The 16,977-nt window shown below is 33.3% G+C and overlaps 1 protein-coding gene across 1 annotated transcript in view; it reads right to left on the bottom strand.

Moving 5' to 3' along the window:
- Positions 1–16,977, bottom strand: part of LOC125073912 (sex peptide receptor) — a 309,093-nt gene that overhangs the window by 235,165 nt on the left and 56,951 nt on the right. The window contains exon 2 of the mRNA XM_047685016.1: positions 8,520–8,549. The gene's annotated coding sequence lies outside the window, so the exon portion shown is untranslated. The remainder of the gene's footprint in view (positions 1–8,519; positions 8,550–16,977) is intronic.

Raw genomic sequence — 16,977 nt, 5'->3', positions numbered from 1 at the left:
ATCGTATTTTAATCAACGTTTTATATGAACGCGCGAACGTTTTCCATTTCGGTGGGGAGCAGCGTAATTAAATGTTATTTTTTATATCACACTTGCGGGAAACGGAAATTATTATATAGATTTTGTTCTTGTGTGGATACATTTATTACATTCATAATTGGTAATGCGATGAAAAAGACAGAATATATTTTATCTGGTTTTAATTAAGAGTTGTTTGTTGTACAAGTTTAATTGCCTTCTGATGTCGTCCTGTCCGATTTCGGTCACAGCCAATCTCCAGGGACACCAGCTTACCACGTAGAACATATTAAAGTGTATAATTGTGTGGCCAAACAAAGTTCACTCTGTATTCCCTCACTCTTACAATCTGTTGGAACGGCAAACCGGACACGACCGAAGAGTTCTCACTCTCGGGAGTATTCTCACTTCCGTCTTCGTAAACTAATTACATTTAATCGCCTCGACCTGGGCTTTGAACCCAGCATTGCGGGATCGGCAGCATCTAGACTGCTAGACCAATGAGGCTTTAAAAAATACTTAAGCATTGTTATGTAGCATACTAAGTATTGTTGTGTTTCGGTTTGAAGGGCGAGTGAACCAATGTAACTACAGACATGAGAGCCATACCATTTTAAATCTCATTGGTAGGTCTCGAATAGATGCAAAGTTTACTTAAAATTCTTCAAATTTCTATATGCGGTAGTGACGTCTTACCATGAGGTAGCCCATTTCCAAACACTATATTTGACATCGTCATAAATAGTTACTTATGAATATTTATAAAATATTCAGGTATCATTTAAAGTCAATATAATATAAACCAATATCACGTTCGTTTTATGTTTATTCTTATTAAATACATACATATATGCGATCGTACTAAATCATTTACGGTCTGCTGGTTCCCCCTTTTTTCACTAATTTATAACAAAATTCCTCCCATGATATAATCGCAAGAGATTAATGTTTTAAGCCTAATCTTTTCGCTGCTTACCATCTTAAATACTTTGGAGTCGAGAGAAACAAAAACCTTTAAAGACTTAATGCTTCGATTGGTAACAAGAGTGAGGAATGAGAGAACGGGTTGGCATATTTTTTGCCAAGAGAATCGTAATTACGATCCAACAGGGATTCAAAATACTAGCGTTCTTTCACTGATTATTTTTACCCAGGAATATTTAAATACATATAAAATGCGGACGGATAAACTTACAACATAATGGTAAATGGATGCTACATTTCTATATGGATTGTAATTTTTGGCACTGTAAGGAACTATACTGTTGTGTAGGGTGTACCAGCCTGGGTAGGTACTATCAGATATTCTACCTCCAAATAGCAGTTCTCGGTATTGTTGTGTTTCGATTTGAAGGGTGAATAAGCCTGTGTTACTACAGGCACAAGAGACATAACATCTTAGTTCCCAAGGTTGGTAGCGCATTGGTGATGTAAGTTTATGTCCATTCTGCCTGTAGGTACACTGCCACATTCAACCTCCAAACCGCAAATACAACATTTCTAAATACAACTACTTGGCGGTAGAATATTGAATTAGTGGGCGATACTTAAGCAGACGGGTAAAATTAGTCCAAATTAGCCCAATCATCCAATTTAGTTTGGTTTGGCTTTAGGAATTCGGTGAAGTTGTGCAATATACTCCTATTGACATGAAGATCGATGAAACGTCATAAAAGTTGGTATGTATCAATAGTCATCGAATTATAATATATTTTTTTGTACCTTCAATAAAAAATACAATATATAATCCAAATAAAATTATATTCGATTCCATATATGTCCAAAACATTTTGGACGTTTTTCATAATTTTAACGTTAAAAAGATTTTACGTTTAACATTTGATTAATTAGACAACATAGTCAATGACAAGTCAATGATATAACAAGTTAATGACCCAGTGGTTAGAACGCGTGATTGCGCTCAAACATAGGCAAGCACCACTGAATTTTCATGTGCTTAAATTGGTTTGAAATTCATCTGGTGCTTGGCGGTGAAGGATAACATCATGAGGAAACCTGCATGTATCTAGTTCCAATGACATTCTGCCACATGTGTATCCACCAAACCGCATTGAAGCGTGTTGGAATAAGCTCCAAACCGACTCCTCAAAAGGGAGACGAGGCCTTAGCCCAGCAGTGGAATATTAACAGGTTTTTACTTACTTTAATTACCATTTAACTACGATAGTTGGCTAAATAAAAAAGTGTCATCAAGAAAAATGGTCACTCGTTCCAAATAAAACTTTCAGCGTTTGATGCGGCTATATGTTATTGAAATTTCGGACACGCGAGATTGTTCCGGGAAATTTGTAGGTTGACAAAAATATTTACACAACTTTTTTCGACGTAACTTTTCATCACGGATTCGACTGAAGACGTGTCGTCCATAGTTAAACATGGGTATACAAATATTTATACACTCGATATTGAATGATGTATTTGTATTATATTAGTAGTATCCCTTATTTTATATATCGAATTTAATAATTGGAAGATAAATATCAAGTGTAGTAAATGACAATATATAAATTAAATTATATATATGTAATTATGAGCCGAGATGGCCCAGTGGTTAGAACACGTGCATCTTAACCGATGATTTCGGGTTCAAACCCAGGCAGGCACCACTGAAATTTCATGTGCTTAATTTGTGTTTATAATTCATCTCGTGCTCGGCGGTGAAGGAAAACATCGTGAGGAAACCTGCATGTGTGTAATTTCAACGAAATTCTGCCACATGTGTATTCCGCCAACCCGCATTGGAGCAGCGTGGTGGAATATGCTCCAAACCTTCTCCTCAAAGGGAGAGGAGGCCTTTATCCCAGCAGTGGGACATTTACGGGCTGCTAATGCTAATGCTAATATGTAATTATGTATATATGTATATTATACACGCAAGGGAAAGACGTGCAGCGGCGCAGAGGGGACATTACAGCATAAGTGAGCTTCATGCTAAATGTCATCATCCTGATCATCATCATCAACACATGGGCCAGTCGGTTTTACCCTCAAGGTACACCAATGTATGATGATAGAGGCTTCACACCAAAAAGTCTAATTAAATTCGTCGATCACAGTTTTCATAGATCGTCAAATATACGCAGAACAAATCCACAAGTTTTCTAACACTCTTAATTTTTTATTTTATTTTACTTGTGATATTTTCCTCAAAGAATTCGCTCATGACGCCCAATCTCAAGAAACCAGCCGAAACCGCAGGATAGTTTATCTTTAATAATGCACAAGTGTGTGCATTATTAAAGATAAATTATGTATTTTTTTTTCTTTCCTTATAATCCGATGGGACGGCACATCCGATATGATCGGATTGAGTTCAGACTGATACTGATAATTTTTCGACAGAAAAATGAAATAGCTTGGGGCTTAAACTACCTAAGAATTTGTGGCTTTATATATAACGACTAAACCAACGAGGCAGTCGTTTTGAACTATAATGTATCAACCATATGGTTTCAATTAAAAAAAAATATAACAATCGGTTAATGTTCTTTATTCAAATACTTTTGAATCATCATTTTACAGAAATATATAAAGTTACATTACATTACATTAACAGCCTGTAAGTTTCCCACTGCTGGACTAAGCCTCCTCTCCCTTTGAGGAGAGGGTTGCAGGAATCGCAGGTAAAGGCATGCAGGTTTCCTCACGATGTTTTCCTTCACCGCCAAGCACGAGATGAATTTATAAACACAAATTAAGCACATGAAAATTCAGTGATGTCTGGGTTTGAACCCGAAATCATCGGTTAAGATGCACGGGTTCTAACCACTGGGCCATCTCGGCTCATAGATACATAGTAATATAAAGTTATTCGTCGCCGATTCCTCTAAATTCGACGGTATGCAATGAAGATATAAGATATATTAATTTAAAAAAATAGATAATTTATATTTTGCTCACTACACAATTTCTGCTAACTGAGTAATTAATAAATAAATTTGCTTTAAATAAATTTTCTATTTAAAACTCCCGAAACTTGACTAACTATAATATATTATTAAACTAAAATATGTCTTAAATTGAAATGAGAAGGAAGATATTAGGTTAGGAAGATAGCTATTTAATATCGTAAGCCAACAAGAAAACAAAGAATTTTTGAGTTTACGATCGCTGAAATAGTCGTTTGTCCGACAATAACCGCGACCCTCCCGAGCGTTGCTTCATACACATACAACGCACTAAAATCAACTTCAACAGTGAACCGTTTTTTGTTTTATTATTTTACGGAATTTTGTTACGTCACTAGCTTTGCTTTTTAAATATTTCTTTTTTTTTTGGAACGTTAAGTTTTTTTTATGGCACTGGCAGAAATCGTTCAGGCTACCTCTCCCTCTCTCTTTTATCTTTCTGTCTCTTTCTTTTTTAGTTATTATTTTAATTGATTTAAAAAGTGTTAATTTCTTTTATGATATTGGGGGCAAACGTTTAGGAGACTCACCTGATGGAAAGTGATTACCCCCGCCCATGGACATCTGCAACACCAGGGGACTTACAGGTGCGTTGCCGGTCTTTTAGGAATGAATCTTTCTTTGAATGTAATCTTTGGGTCTATTATTTATTACATATTATATAACGAAAGCAACTTCCTTCCAACCAGCCACTACGCCAATCGTTATTTTTTTCAGACACTTCCTTAATCAGAACTAATAGGTTATGTCCATTGTATTTGTAATTACACTATGTCACACACACGAGCCGAAACGACAATACTACGTAATAAAATTAGTGAGTTGTACCTATGAAAGCTGCTAGGACAAAGCCTTGTCACCATTTTAATAATTATTATAGATATCACACACACACACGCACCTACACACACAGGGTACATATAACAGTATAAAAATAAATAACTTCGTATTATGTATTATAGATCTAAATAAGGAAGAAAAATAAAATCGGAGTATTCGCCACAAACATCATTCCATGATTAAAAGTAATCTCCAATACCGAGATATTATACTTGTATAAACTATGTTTATTTATCATAAATAAAACATTTTTTTTTTACGTGTGCTATTATGAAGGGTTTTTTTGATGGAGAATATTTTACGTATCTGCCTACTCATGGTCACAGGTTAGTTCGTTAGTGTCAAAGTCAAAGTCAAAAATCTTTATTCAATATAGAAGTGTTTACACTTGCTTATTGATAGTCAAAAATCTACCACCGTCAAATATTAATTGTGTTGTTTTTTTTTTTTTTTGAAGTTATACTTCAGTTGTCGCGTTAAGGAAATGATAAGAATGACTTTTATACACTCATACACGGGGTCACATGTGAATTACATGATGAAGTTATTCACTGAGCCGCCAAGAGTCAAGTTATTAGAAATAGACCACTTCACACCGCATAAAATTAATAATTTATTAAAAAAAAATTGAATATGAGATAAAAGAAAAAAATACATTAATAATTATTATTTTATGATAATTTAATATTTCTCTTTGAACTTCTCACGCGCGTACCAATTAATTTATGTTTTGTTTATGTCACAAAAGGACTTCCAAATGAGAAAAAAATATCGAAATTATATTTTATAACATCCTATATATACATATAAAAACCTAACTAATATTATTAATGCGACAGTGAGTTTATTTGTTACGCTTTTTCGTCTTACTTTCTCAACCAATTATCATGAACTTATATACATACCTATAGATACTAATTGAATGGGTACAGAAAAGAACACAGGCTTTCCGCTGACGGTTTTTCGAAATTGGGAACTTTCCAGAAAATTCTACTCATCTTAAAGGCAAGGCACTCGCTACAGAAAAAGGGTACATTATAAAGCCGTTATCAGGGTGTGGCCCCGCTATAAATATAATTGTTTCAATATTCCGATTCACGTGTATACGCTCTTAAAATAAAAACCTTACTAATCCTTGGCTAAATGGTAGCAGTTTAAACACAAAACTTGATTTCTAAGCAAAAATTAAGACAAAAGAATATTTCAATACTTCGATTCTAAAAAGTGTGCCTCGTTCAAATTTTAATGGTTCTCACGAATATGTCAGTAAAAACGCTTAAACTTGCTGACATTTTAATAAATATAAAAACATATCCAAACTGACAATATAGTATTTGATTTAGAAACGATTACTAATATAACGTTATATACAGACATATTTTTTTTTATAAAATAGGTAAGCAACGAAGCTCGCTTGGAGACTTGGACGTCAAAAAAATAATATATTTTTTTTAGATAAATTATTATTGTTAATGAGATTAAATTCGTTATTCAAGAGAAAAAATACTCTTCTCATTTCTCCATCTTTAACATTGGCGCGATCATTTGGTGACAAGTCACCATGGACATTAGGGTTGTAAAAAATACTAACAATCCCTAATAACACCAATATGCCAACAATCCTGGGAACTAAGATATTTTGTCCCCTATACCCGTAGTTACACTAGCTCACCTCCCTTCTAACCGGAATATAACAGCCTCAAGACATCTATACGTAAACGCGACATCAGAGTCGCCGAGGCTGTACTCTCTCTGATCGAGCACAGAGCAGGGCCCGCTGGATTGCAGTAAATAGGATAAAAAAAAACTACTATATACAGAATTTTTATATATTATCACAAATTATTTATTATGTGTGGGCCACGTCTTCCAAGAAGACGACAAGCTCGAAGTCCAGCGAAGATCTCCTAATTTTCAGTAAAAATATAAAATAACCCCAAAATTGTAAAGTAAAACGTAAAAAAAGGAACGGGCAACTGTGAGCCCGTGGATGTTGTACATTAATATATATATATATATATATATATATATATATATATATATATATATATATATATATATATATACATATATACAGCAATACTCAATATTGTTATATATATATATATAACAATATTGAGTATTGCTGTTTGGCGGTAGATCTACCTAGACAGGTTTGGACAAAGCTATATCTTTGTATCTATATATAACTTGGAAATTCTCATCAAAAGAAGTCTCTCTCCAAAAATTAATTAATAATTTATGCCCTTTAAAATCAACGTTGTGTATCGATTTTTCAGTTACATGATATTTTGTCTACTTCTTTCAACTTTGAATATTCTGGTGATCGAAAGAGATAAATCGATCTATCACTATCCTAAATACAAAGTTTATTAATAAGACTATCAGTAGCTAATAATGTTATTACGACTGTAATTTATGTTTTAAATAAAATTGTTAAACAAAGGCTCTACTCGATGGTAGCGTAATCTATATTAATATTATAAATACGAAAGTAACTCTGTCTGTTACCTCTTCACGCTAAAACCGCTGAACCCATTTAGATGGACTTTGGTGTGGAGATAGTTTGAGTCCCGGGAAAGAACACAGGCTACTTTTTTAAATTCACCTTTCGAGCGCGTAAAACGGGACGTGACGATTTGTGCGCTATAGGTAAAATTTTATAAATTTCGCGCAGGTGAAGCCATAGGCTCAGCTAGTATCATATAAGTATTATGTAATATTATTAAATTTAAATGATATTTGAAATTAGAGACCAATATATTATGAGCAGTTTCGTTTGAACATTTCCCGCGGCGAGTCCGACTCTCAACATTGTTACCCTGACAGAAAACGGGGGCGAATTTAACAATAATTTCATATACAATACACTAAATGTCATGTCTTGAAGTTTGTAAATGTTACGTAGGTAGACATTAATTAATTAATAAATATGTATCTCAATGGTATTTATAAAACGTAATAACCAGTCATCAACCGCTTTCGCTTCGTGGGGTTCAATTCACTGGGGAAATTCTGGTATCATTCTCGTCACAATTCCACGCAGTTATAATTTGTCGAGTAGCTATTTTAACGGTTGTATATTTTTAAATTCTCAATGTAAATAAAAAAAATGTTAAAGTTTTAAGAGTAGAGATTTTTTTCGGAAACTAGGTAGCTTATAAATATCAAACCTTAAAACTTCGGGTTTATGCAAGATTTTTTTATGAATTTCGAAACCTATGCCAAAATAAAAAAAAAATATTTTGATTTAATTTTATTGTAAACTGACGACGTCTGTTCGCACGTTTTAAATTTGTTTTTTTTTTTTTAATACAGCCGTCACGCCGCTTTACCCGGCCAGTAACAAAAATCCGCTTACGCTATCAATATATAAGATTTGGTTAATGAATTACTAGTAGTCTAATATGTTCTATCTGTGAGGGTCAATTGCTATTGCTACTAACCTTCTCTTATTCCTAATAAAGTGATCGTAGAATAAAAAAAAAAGTACTTTTTCATGTTCGTTCCTCCAGAACTGCGTCATTTATTAATTGGTTTAGATTTTTTTATTCTTTTTGCTTGGTAGAGTATACTCTCTGTTTCGTTACATTTAAATTTATAAAAATATTCATAAGTCTTATAGAATTTTTATTTAAACTTAATTTGTTTGAAATTAATTCTGTGGTCCGTTCTCTTCCACTAAGATATTATTTTGGTTTCAATATTAAATTAATATAATTAAATACTTACAAGGCTTTGTAATCGCTTCTAATTTGTTATCTGAAACAATAAAGAGAATATTACAATAAGGTTAACTAAGATTTAAATCCATAAATATAACTTATAGTATAAACATAATTATTTAAAAAAATATACATTAATTTTGTTCCTTAATTTATTTTCACAATAAAACACAAGATTTCTCTTACAGTACAGATATTCATCATTATTTACGTAAGTATTATTTACAAGCGACTTCGCCAGGGTGCATTTATGAACATAATTAAATTATATAAATATAACTTGTACAGTATTCAAAAATAGTATAGATTTGTAATAATGTTTTATCTTTAGAATTGGATCAATAGTTCTTTAGGAATAATCCCTACACACTAACAAACATTTTTTTCCTCTCACACTATTAGTATCTTCCTAGTCGTTTCCTCATCACTGAGGGTCGTGAACACCATGCGTGTGGCTCTCCTGTACACTTCGCACCATCTTCATCCAGGCATTCCTATTCTGTGCCATTCGTAGGCAAGCAAGCACTGGATCCTGTAGACGCCTTTACTGTGTATATCCACCGGGACGGCGCTCTTCCTCCTACCTCTCTTCCTCTCCACGCCAACCATTATAAGTTTTTCCAGGCTGTCCTCCTGCCTAGCCACATGGCCAAAGAAACGAATTACGCGTAGAGTAGTAATGGTGGAGAGACGTGTCTCAATCGTTAGCTGATTCCTATTAGTATATACAAGTAATAATAATAACTACCGAATCGTTATTATACATATTTATTTGGCTTTGTTTATACATAAATATTAGAATTATGTTTTAATTATACAATTATCTTTCGTATCGTATCGTATGATATTAATCAATGCAATGTCTTAAAAGTTACTTGATATTATTTGTTACATATTTTGTTCAATTGCGAGGCAGGATTGACGAAACAGTCTTTGCGTCAAAAGTAAAGAAGGTTTAAGAAGGTTAGACACACTAAAAAGTAGAGACGAAAAGGTTGAAACTTATTCCAAACCACAGATTTTTATCCAACTCATTCAGGTGACATCACGAGGTTTTCCTTTACCAATCACGAGATGTAATTGTAAATACAAATTTAAACACATGCAAATATAAAAGTGAGACTTACAGCCTTCGGATAATATTCAGATTTACTAATTGAGCCGTCTCAGTTCAGAAGTGTTTCACTTCAAAAACAAATTGTGACTTAACTAGAATAGGTTCAGAGAGAAAGGTAAAAGTCACCCAAATTTATTTTGATTGAAAATCAGATGGTTCAAATTCATTTAATTAGTAGGTCGACTAGAATCGACTCATGTTAACGTGGCTTTATTGGCGTTATCATTCATTAGCTACTCGCCCGTTCAAACGGAGCATAGAACGCGCCGTAATAAAATGTAGACGTGTCGACCAAAACGAAGGCGAGGTTTTCATTGATTATGATTTTATTTATTTACAAAATATCATTTGACCTTGCGAGCACAATTCAATTTGAAAACTTTGGTGTATGTGCATACTAGGGTAACATGATAAGCAACATGTGAAAAATATAAATTAAATAACAAAAACGGTGTCATATTAATAAAAAAGGCACGTTCCATTTTTAAAATGTAAATTATAAAAATATATAGGTCCGAAAATTTCTATGTACCAGGGCAGAATAAATGTAGGGATTATAGAAATATTTAATGTATATAATATCTATATTAATAAATTCGTGTTCACGATAGACCCGATCGAAACCTATCCATAATTAAAGAAAAAAAGCATGATTTTTAGTTGACAACATACAAAATTCGTATAATCGAGATATTTCAATATTTAATCCTTGAAATTCAATGACAAGACTGTTAGTCAGGTGTCCTTGTTCGACGTTTACGGGTGCGTTCAGAAAGCTGAGTAGATTATAATTAGTTTTCACTACCTAAATAGAAAAATTTAGATGTTTGATTATCATATCGTTTATAAAAAAATATATGAAAACTAAATGGTAAACTTACTTTGTATTTATTTCACCCGAAGCCGGGTTTTCATCAGTAGATAATATTTAAGCAACATTCAAAATTTCTATGCACCAGGGCCCCATGAAAGTAGTAGTCTTTTGTAAGACTAGTAAACACGAACTACAAGTACAACACTAATCTTGCACCAAGCCAATAGCTCTGACCTCGCACCGCCTATATAGGCTCTTTTGATGTCCAAAGTTAACACAAGCTTTTCAGCCTTAAGCTAAAATGTTACCCTAAACATACGAAAATAATTTATGTTACAAGAAGCGAAGTTTTGTAGACTGGACGTAACTTAGTATTACCGACTCATATCACCAAACCATCAGCAGCCTTGGACCCAAAATTTTATGACTTTGGTATCTGCAGTTATGTGGGGTGGATGTATGAAGCCTCGATGGCCCAGTGGTTAGACCACATAAATCGTAACCGAATATTACGAATTTAAATCCAGGCTAGCACTGCTGGGTTTTCATGCTTGGCGGAATAAGCCCCAAGTCATCACCTCAAAAGGTTTTGGTGTTTTTACTTAGTGTTAGGGCTTTGAGCCTGGATATGTACCAACCACTAATCAAATATTATACTACCAAACATTAATGCTTAGTGTTGTTGTATACCGGGTTGAAAGCTGAGTGAGCCAGTGAGCTATAAGCACAAAGGACATACCATCGTTCACCAGCTCGGCGGAGCATTGGTAATGTTAGGAATGGTTGATAGCGATGGTGATCACCATCAGGTGGCAGTATGTCCACCTACCTATTAAATGAAAAAAGAAGAAGAGGCTTTCGCCCAATAGGGGACATTTTCCGGCTGTTAATACTTTTACCTGTTACCACACAAACGTTTATTTGAACTATAATTGTATTTAGAGCATCTAAGTCCGGCCGAGCACCGCTAAATTGATGTTCTTAATTTGAAAGTATTAAAAAAATAAATATAATTTAAAAAAAAAACTATTTTGGATTATAGTATTAACAACGAAGACGAAAATAACTGCAATATGTTATAATAGCAACATTATCCTTTACAGGATTAATTTATTACTTGCAAAGCCTGGAGGCGATCGCTTAATTCCCAAGGTGTTCCTAGGCTGTCATCTATAAAGCCTTTCGTTTTATAATAACCTTTGTTACGTAAATGTTTCTTAAGTAAACTCTACATTATCCTCGTATTATAAATTTGAAAGCAACTGTTGCCTTTTCACGCTTGAACCGTTGAACTAATTTAGATGTTTGATATGGAAAGAGTTTGAGTTCCGGGGATAGATTAGTTTTTAGTACGAAACTTTTCCCTTAAGGGCGTGAGGGGGGAGAGTTTGTATGGGAAATCAATGAATGTATTTATGTGGGTATATTTTGAATGAATTGTGTATTTAAAGAAAAATAATGAAAATGTTTCCAAACCCTGATTAACGTCAAAGTGAATTTAATACCGTTGTCGAGAAATCGTATCAAGCCCTTGTTAAGAATTTCTCGTAGGAGTCAAATTAATTTGGATACCGTCAATTGTATACGTTTCAATGGATTTAATCTTACATCACATTATTTCTTACGTCGTTATCCTTTATCATCACGTTTACTTCAACAGCAATACTTAGGTTTGTTATACAGTACAGTACAGTGTGTACATGTACAAGAGACATAACTTCGCATATACTATGAGTGGTGACTTACCGTCAGGTGGTCTATTTGCTTGGCCGTCAACCTATCATTTAAAAAACCCATATAGCTTGTCTCTGACGTCAAAACAAAACCACCTAGCTTGAAGACGTGGTATCCCACGTTTGCCAAGACGCTGTCTCTCAAGAACTCACTTAAACTATTTGTTATCAATTCCTAGCGTGATAACCCAATTTTTAAGATTTTTAATTCTCTGATATATTTTGACTTACTTTTCGAATTTTGTCGAACCTTATTCCTTAAATCAGAATCTTTGTCGTGTCTGTTATTGTGAGCAACTTTTTCCTAACAACAAAACGCTTTACGGTTATCGAACTCATTTATTGGTGATGTGATCAGGTAGGTTTTAGTATTAAATAATAAAACTAAATATAAATGTAGGTAATTTATGTTATCAATTCTTATGTAAATAAATTTCTTGATAATTATATTACAAATTTAGTTAACACTGATTGATTGAGGTAGAGTCTGATGTTGGGATGTCACTTTAGAATGAGATGGGATTCCCGTGGCACCTCCACAAAGACATAGAAGGTACCGCTGGGTATTAGTTGGTACTTTGGTTGTTTGCCAGTGAGTTCCACATACTCTTGCTTCGCGCGTACCTTTTACGCGTGAATGCGCTTTCAGCGAGAGAAAAAGTACGATTCATATTTTGCAAAGAAAATATCATGTGAGTTAAAAAAATTCTCGTCATGAATTTCACTAGTCATTCCATTTGAAACAGTTAGACATTGTGCAAAAGCCTGCAATTAGGCTAATGATGGCGAAAAGGGAACGCACTAATCATTAATTTGAGTTGAAACAGCCTTTTGTTTGAATGCGTTGTGCTGGATGTTCACACTTTAAGCGCTACTCAGTGTCGCACGGACGATTTATGAGTCTTTATATTTATTCAGCTTTAATTATTAGGTGAGAATAAAGAGTTCGTGTGAAAGGCTTGTAAATTAATTAAAATAACTAAATTACTTCTTTTTTTCATTAACATTCTCTTCCATACTTTAATAGCATAACTTTTGTAACCGTTAATAATTACATAGCCCTTTGAATGGGTCATAATAGCCTCATTTATTATATTATGCTATGAAATTATGTATCGTAGAGTAATATATTGACTTTTAATTTATGTATATAAGAAAGCCGAGATGGCCCAGTGGTTAGAACGCGTGCATCTTAACCGATGATTTCGGGTTCAAACCCAGGCAGGCACCACTGAATTTTCATGTGCTTAATTTGTGTTTATAATTCATCTCGTGCTCGGCGGTGAAGGAATACATGAATACGTGAGGAAACCTGCATGTGTCTAATTCCAACGAAATTTTGCCACATGTGTATTCCACCAACGTGGTAGAATATGCTCTAAACCTTCTCCTCAAGCGAGGCCTTTAGCCCAGCAGTGGGAAATTTACAGGCTGCTAATGCTAAATTTTATATTTTAAAAGAACTGATCAGCATCTTACGAATTTTCCTGTCTCATTTTAAACTAACAGTTCACTTATAATATAAAAAAAACGGACATGAAGTGTTTCAATTGCAGTTAGTAGTTCGATAATCACCACATAGTATAAAACAAAGTACCTTCCCGATGTCTGTCTGTCTCTATGTATGCTTAGATCTTTAAAACAACGCAACATCTTTTGATGCGTTTTTTTTAAATAGATAGAATGATTCATGAAGAATGGTTATATGAATATGTACATGCATAATATAATGGAGAAACACTGATAATTTTAACGGTTTTTATTGTGATGTCGTAAATGAAAACATTTATTTGTGCTTACAAAACAAAAGCTGGCTGATTCCTACGAGATAGATCAAAATAACGTAGTTCAGTATTGTACACTTTAAAAAGGTCTAAAACAAAGTCCACGTTGGTATATGTCTACCCCTTAGAGATACCCACAATGGCCATTTTGTATCCTTTACGTTTTACAAAAAATGCCTTGTTTACTATAGCGTACTCGTGTAGATTGTTTGTTATAATGTATAATTTATGTGTGTTTAGTGAATATTTTTTTTTTATGATAAAACTAGGCGGACTTATAGACCTGGTGTTATACACCTGGTTATAACTGGTCACTACCGCTACAATATTGGCTCTATAAGTAATATTAACGATTCCTTACATCGCAAATCCTCCGCCAACATTGGAAACTAAGGTGTTATATTCCTTGTACCTGTATTTACACCGACTCACTCACTCTTTAAGTCGGAACACAATAGTACAAAGTATAACTATTTAGGTAGAATATCTGAATGGTAGTATTTACCCAGACAGGCTTGCCCAAAACCCATCTAACAAACATATTTGTATCATTGATTTTGTTTGTTGCTGTTAGGTATAAAGGGCTTTATAATTTAAATGAGTTTAAGTAAATTACAGTTTCCAGATATTTAACGTACTCATTATGGCTACTCTAAATTCGTTTATCCAAAACTTTTGATTAAATCAATAATGTGAATACTGACCGCTGTTCTGAATTAGTATCTAGGTGATTAGATACTGACACAAGACAATTTACAGAGATTTAAACTAATGGTGGAACATTTAAATTACTTTTTCGATAGTTTTTATTTAAAAAAACTCATTTCGTGAACAAAACTAAAAAGTCATAAGTATATTTTTTTTTTGTAAAGAATGTTTTCGGTATAGCGTAGCAAATGCAGCGTCAGTATAATTTCTAATTCTTCAACTTTTAAATAATAAGTACTTCTTTAGAAAGTTGTGTGACAATATTATCAGCCACTTGGCAAATAGCCTGAGCATTCTCTTAGAATTTTCCACTGACAAAAAGCAGATCATATACAGTCACAAGAACACTAAAAAACTCCGACGTTCTTTATTTACTTAAAATATATTACAGAATGTCTTTTAAAAACAATATCTTCCAATAAAGGAATTATATTGTAAGTATATATGTCGTATACAAGCTAAAATACGAGATCGATACGTTCGGTATACGTACATATGTGTTTAGGAAAGCACCTATTGTCCCGGACGCTAGCTTCCTCCATCTATTCCGATATAAAATAAAAGTTAAAGATATCATTAAGATTTATAGCGTTCCAAGAGAATTGTAACAGTATTATTAAAATAATTAGAACTATTTTGACATTTTTTCTTTCCTAGACGTGCCCCGTGATTTCATGAATTTTATTTCTATGTGCCTAGCGAAATACTAGGCTACATTTACGTAAACTTTCATTACGATTCGTTAAGCGGTTTTTGATGGTTATGACGTAACAGACAGAAAGCCAGACGTCATTTTGAAATCAGAGATAGGTGAACTTTTCGTATAAATTTGATCCTTATATAGTATTATGATAATTTATTTTATAAATTACTCAAAGCAAAAACAAATATAATTAATTAATCCTGACAACCCTAAGTCCGAAGTGTCTCATTATTCGACGTTTACAATCGGACAACATAAATTCGTCATTGCAAAATGAACCTTAAACTTAGTAAATAAAACTCGAAATATCAAAGCAGGGTTTTATAGGGTTGTGTAGATTGAGAATTAAAGATAAATGAACTTGATTCTCCTTTGTTCCAAGTATAATCCCGTTTGCTTCAGCTTATAGTAATTTGTATTAAAGTTGTACAAATGTTTGGTATCCTTAAGTGACAATCATATTAAATAGAACATTTTCTTTAAACACAAGATTTGTACTGAGAATATTTATAATCCGACTAAGTTTAAAAGCTTTACTTGTTGTTTTAAATCTTTATTTCACACGAACGATTATAAAAGGACTGACTTAACTAAATCAAAAGTGTATTCGTGGCAGATTCATCCCATTGAAGAGCAGAGGAATATGTCAAGGTGGCAGATGAAATAAGCTAAGATGGCCCAGTGGTTAAAACACGACTGAGGATTGCGGGTTCAAACAAAGGCAAACACAGCGGCATATTTATGTGTTTTTAATTCATATCGTGCCAAGAAAATATTAGGATATCTGGTATGCGTCGGATAAAAATATCTACATGTGTATTCCATCAAACCAACAAAACTTTCTTTCAAAATTGCTCAACCTTTGGAGGCAACGTGTTATGACTCTTCTAGCAAAGTTACACACTCACTTATCCTTCAAACCGAAACACATAGGAAATATAAAATAGGAATACGTATGGCGAGCGTCTAAATACTTACCTAGTGCCTCGCGTAGCTAATGAATTACTCACTGATGTATGGGACCATATTACTTCTCGTAACATTAAGAAGAAACTAAAATCATACTTTTTAAGTAAGTTATGATGAGTTTATACACATGTTTAACTGGCAATAATGTTCTGTAGATAACGAACCTAGATTTAACTCTATAATAGTTTTTTTACAAACCGTGGTTTTCTGATGCTAGCTATAATTATCTTGTTTTGTATTGTATATATTTGTTTGTATTTGTATCTGATTAGTCAGTAGTACCTACCCAGGAGGGCTCGGACAAAGGCCTACCAACAAAAAGAATACTGGGAATACCACTTGGTTTGTCCTTTCAATATTTTTGTAATAATAATAAGTACAGATATTATAAATTTAAACGTTTAGTTTTAAAATATTTTTTTTTTAATTATAAGACCGTTAATAGCTTAAGTGGAAACATTCATATTATTATGTTTTATTTAAGGCGAGATATTATAAACTTTATAAAAATATTCTTTATTCTAGTTGGCTCACAAAAGAATTTTTGATTCGTCATGTTACACTGTTCAATTAAAAGTAAACCTACCACCGGTTTGGAAAGTAGATCCTACAGAGAAGAATCGGATAATAATTCACC

Source organism: Vanessa atalanta, chromosome 26 (assembly GCF_905147765.1).
Source record: "Vanessa atalanta chromosome 26, ilVanAtal1.2, whole genome shotgun sequence".
NCBI classification, from domain to species: domain Eukaryota; kingdom Metazoa; phylum Arthropoda; class Insecta; order Lepidoptera; family Nymphalidae; genus Vanessa; species Vanessa atalanta.
The sequence above is the reverse complement of the archived record's forward strand: the minus strand, read 5'-3'. Positions and strand labels throughout refer to the sequence as shown.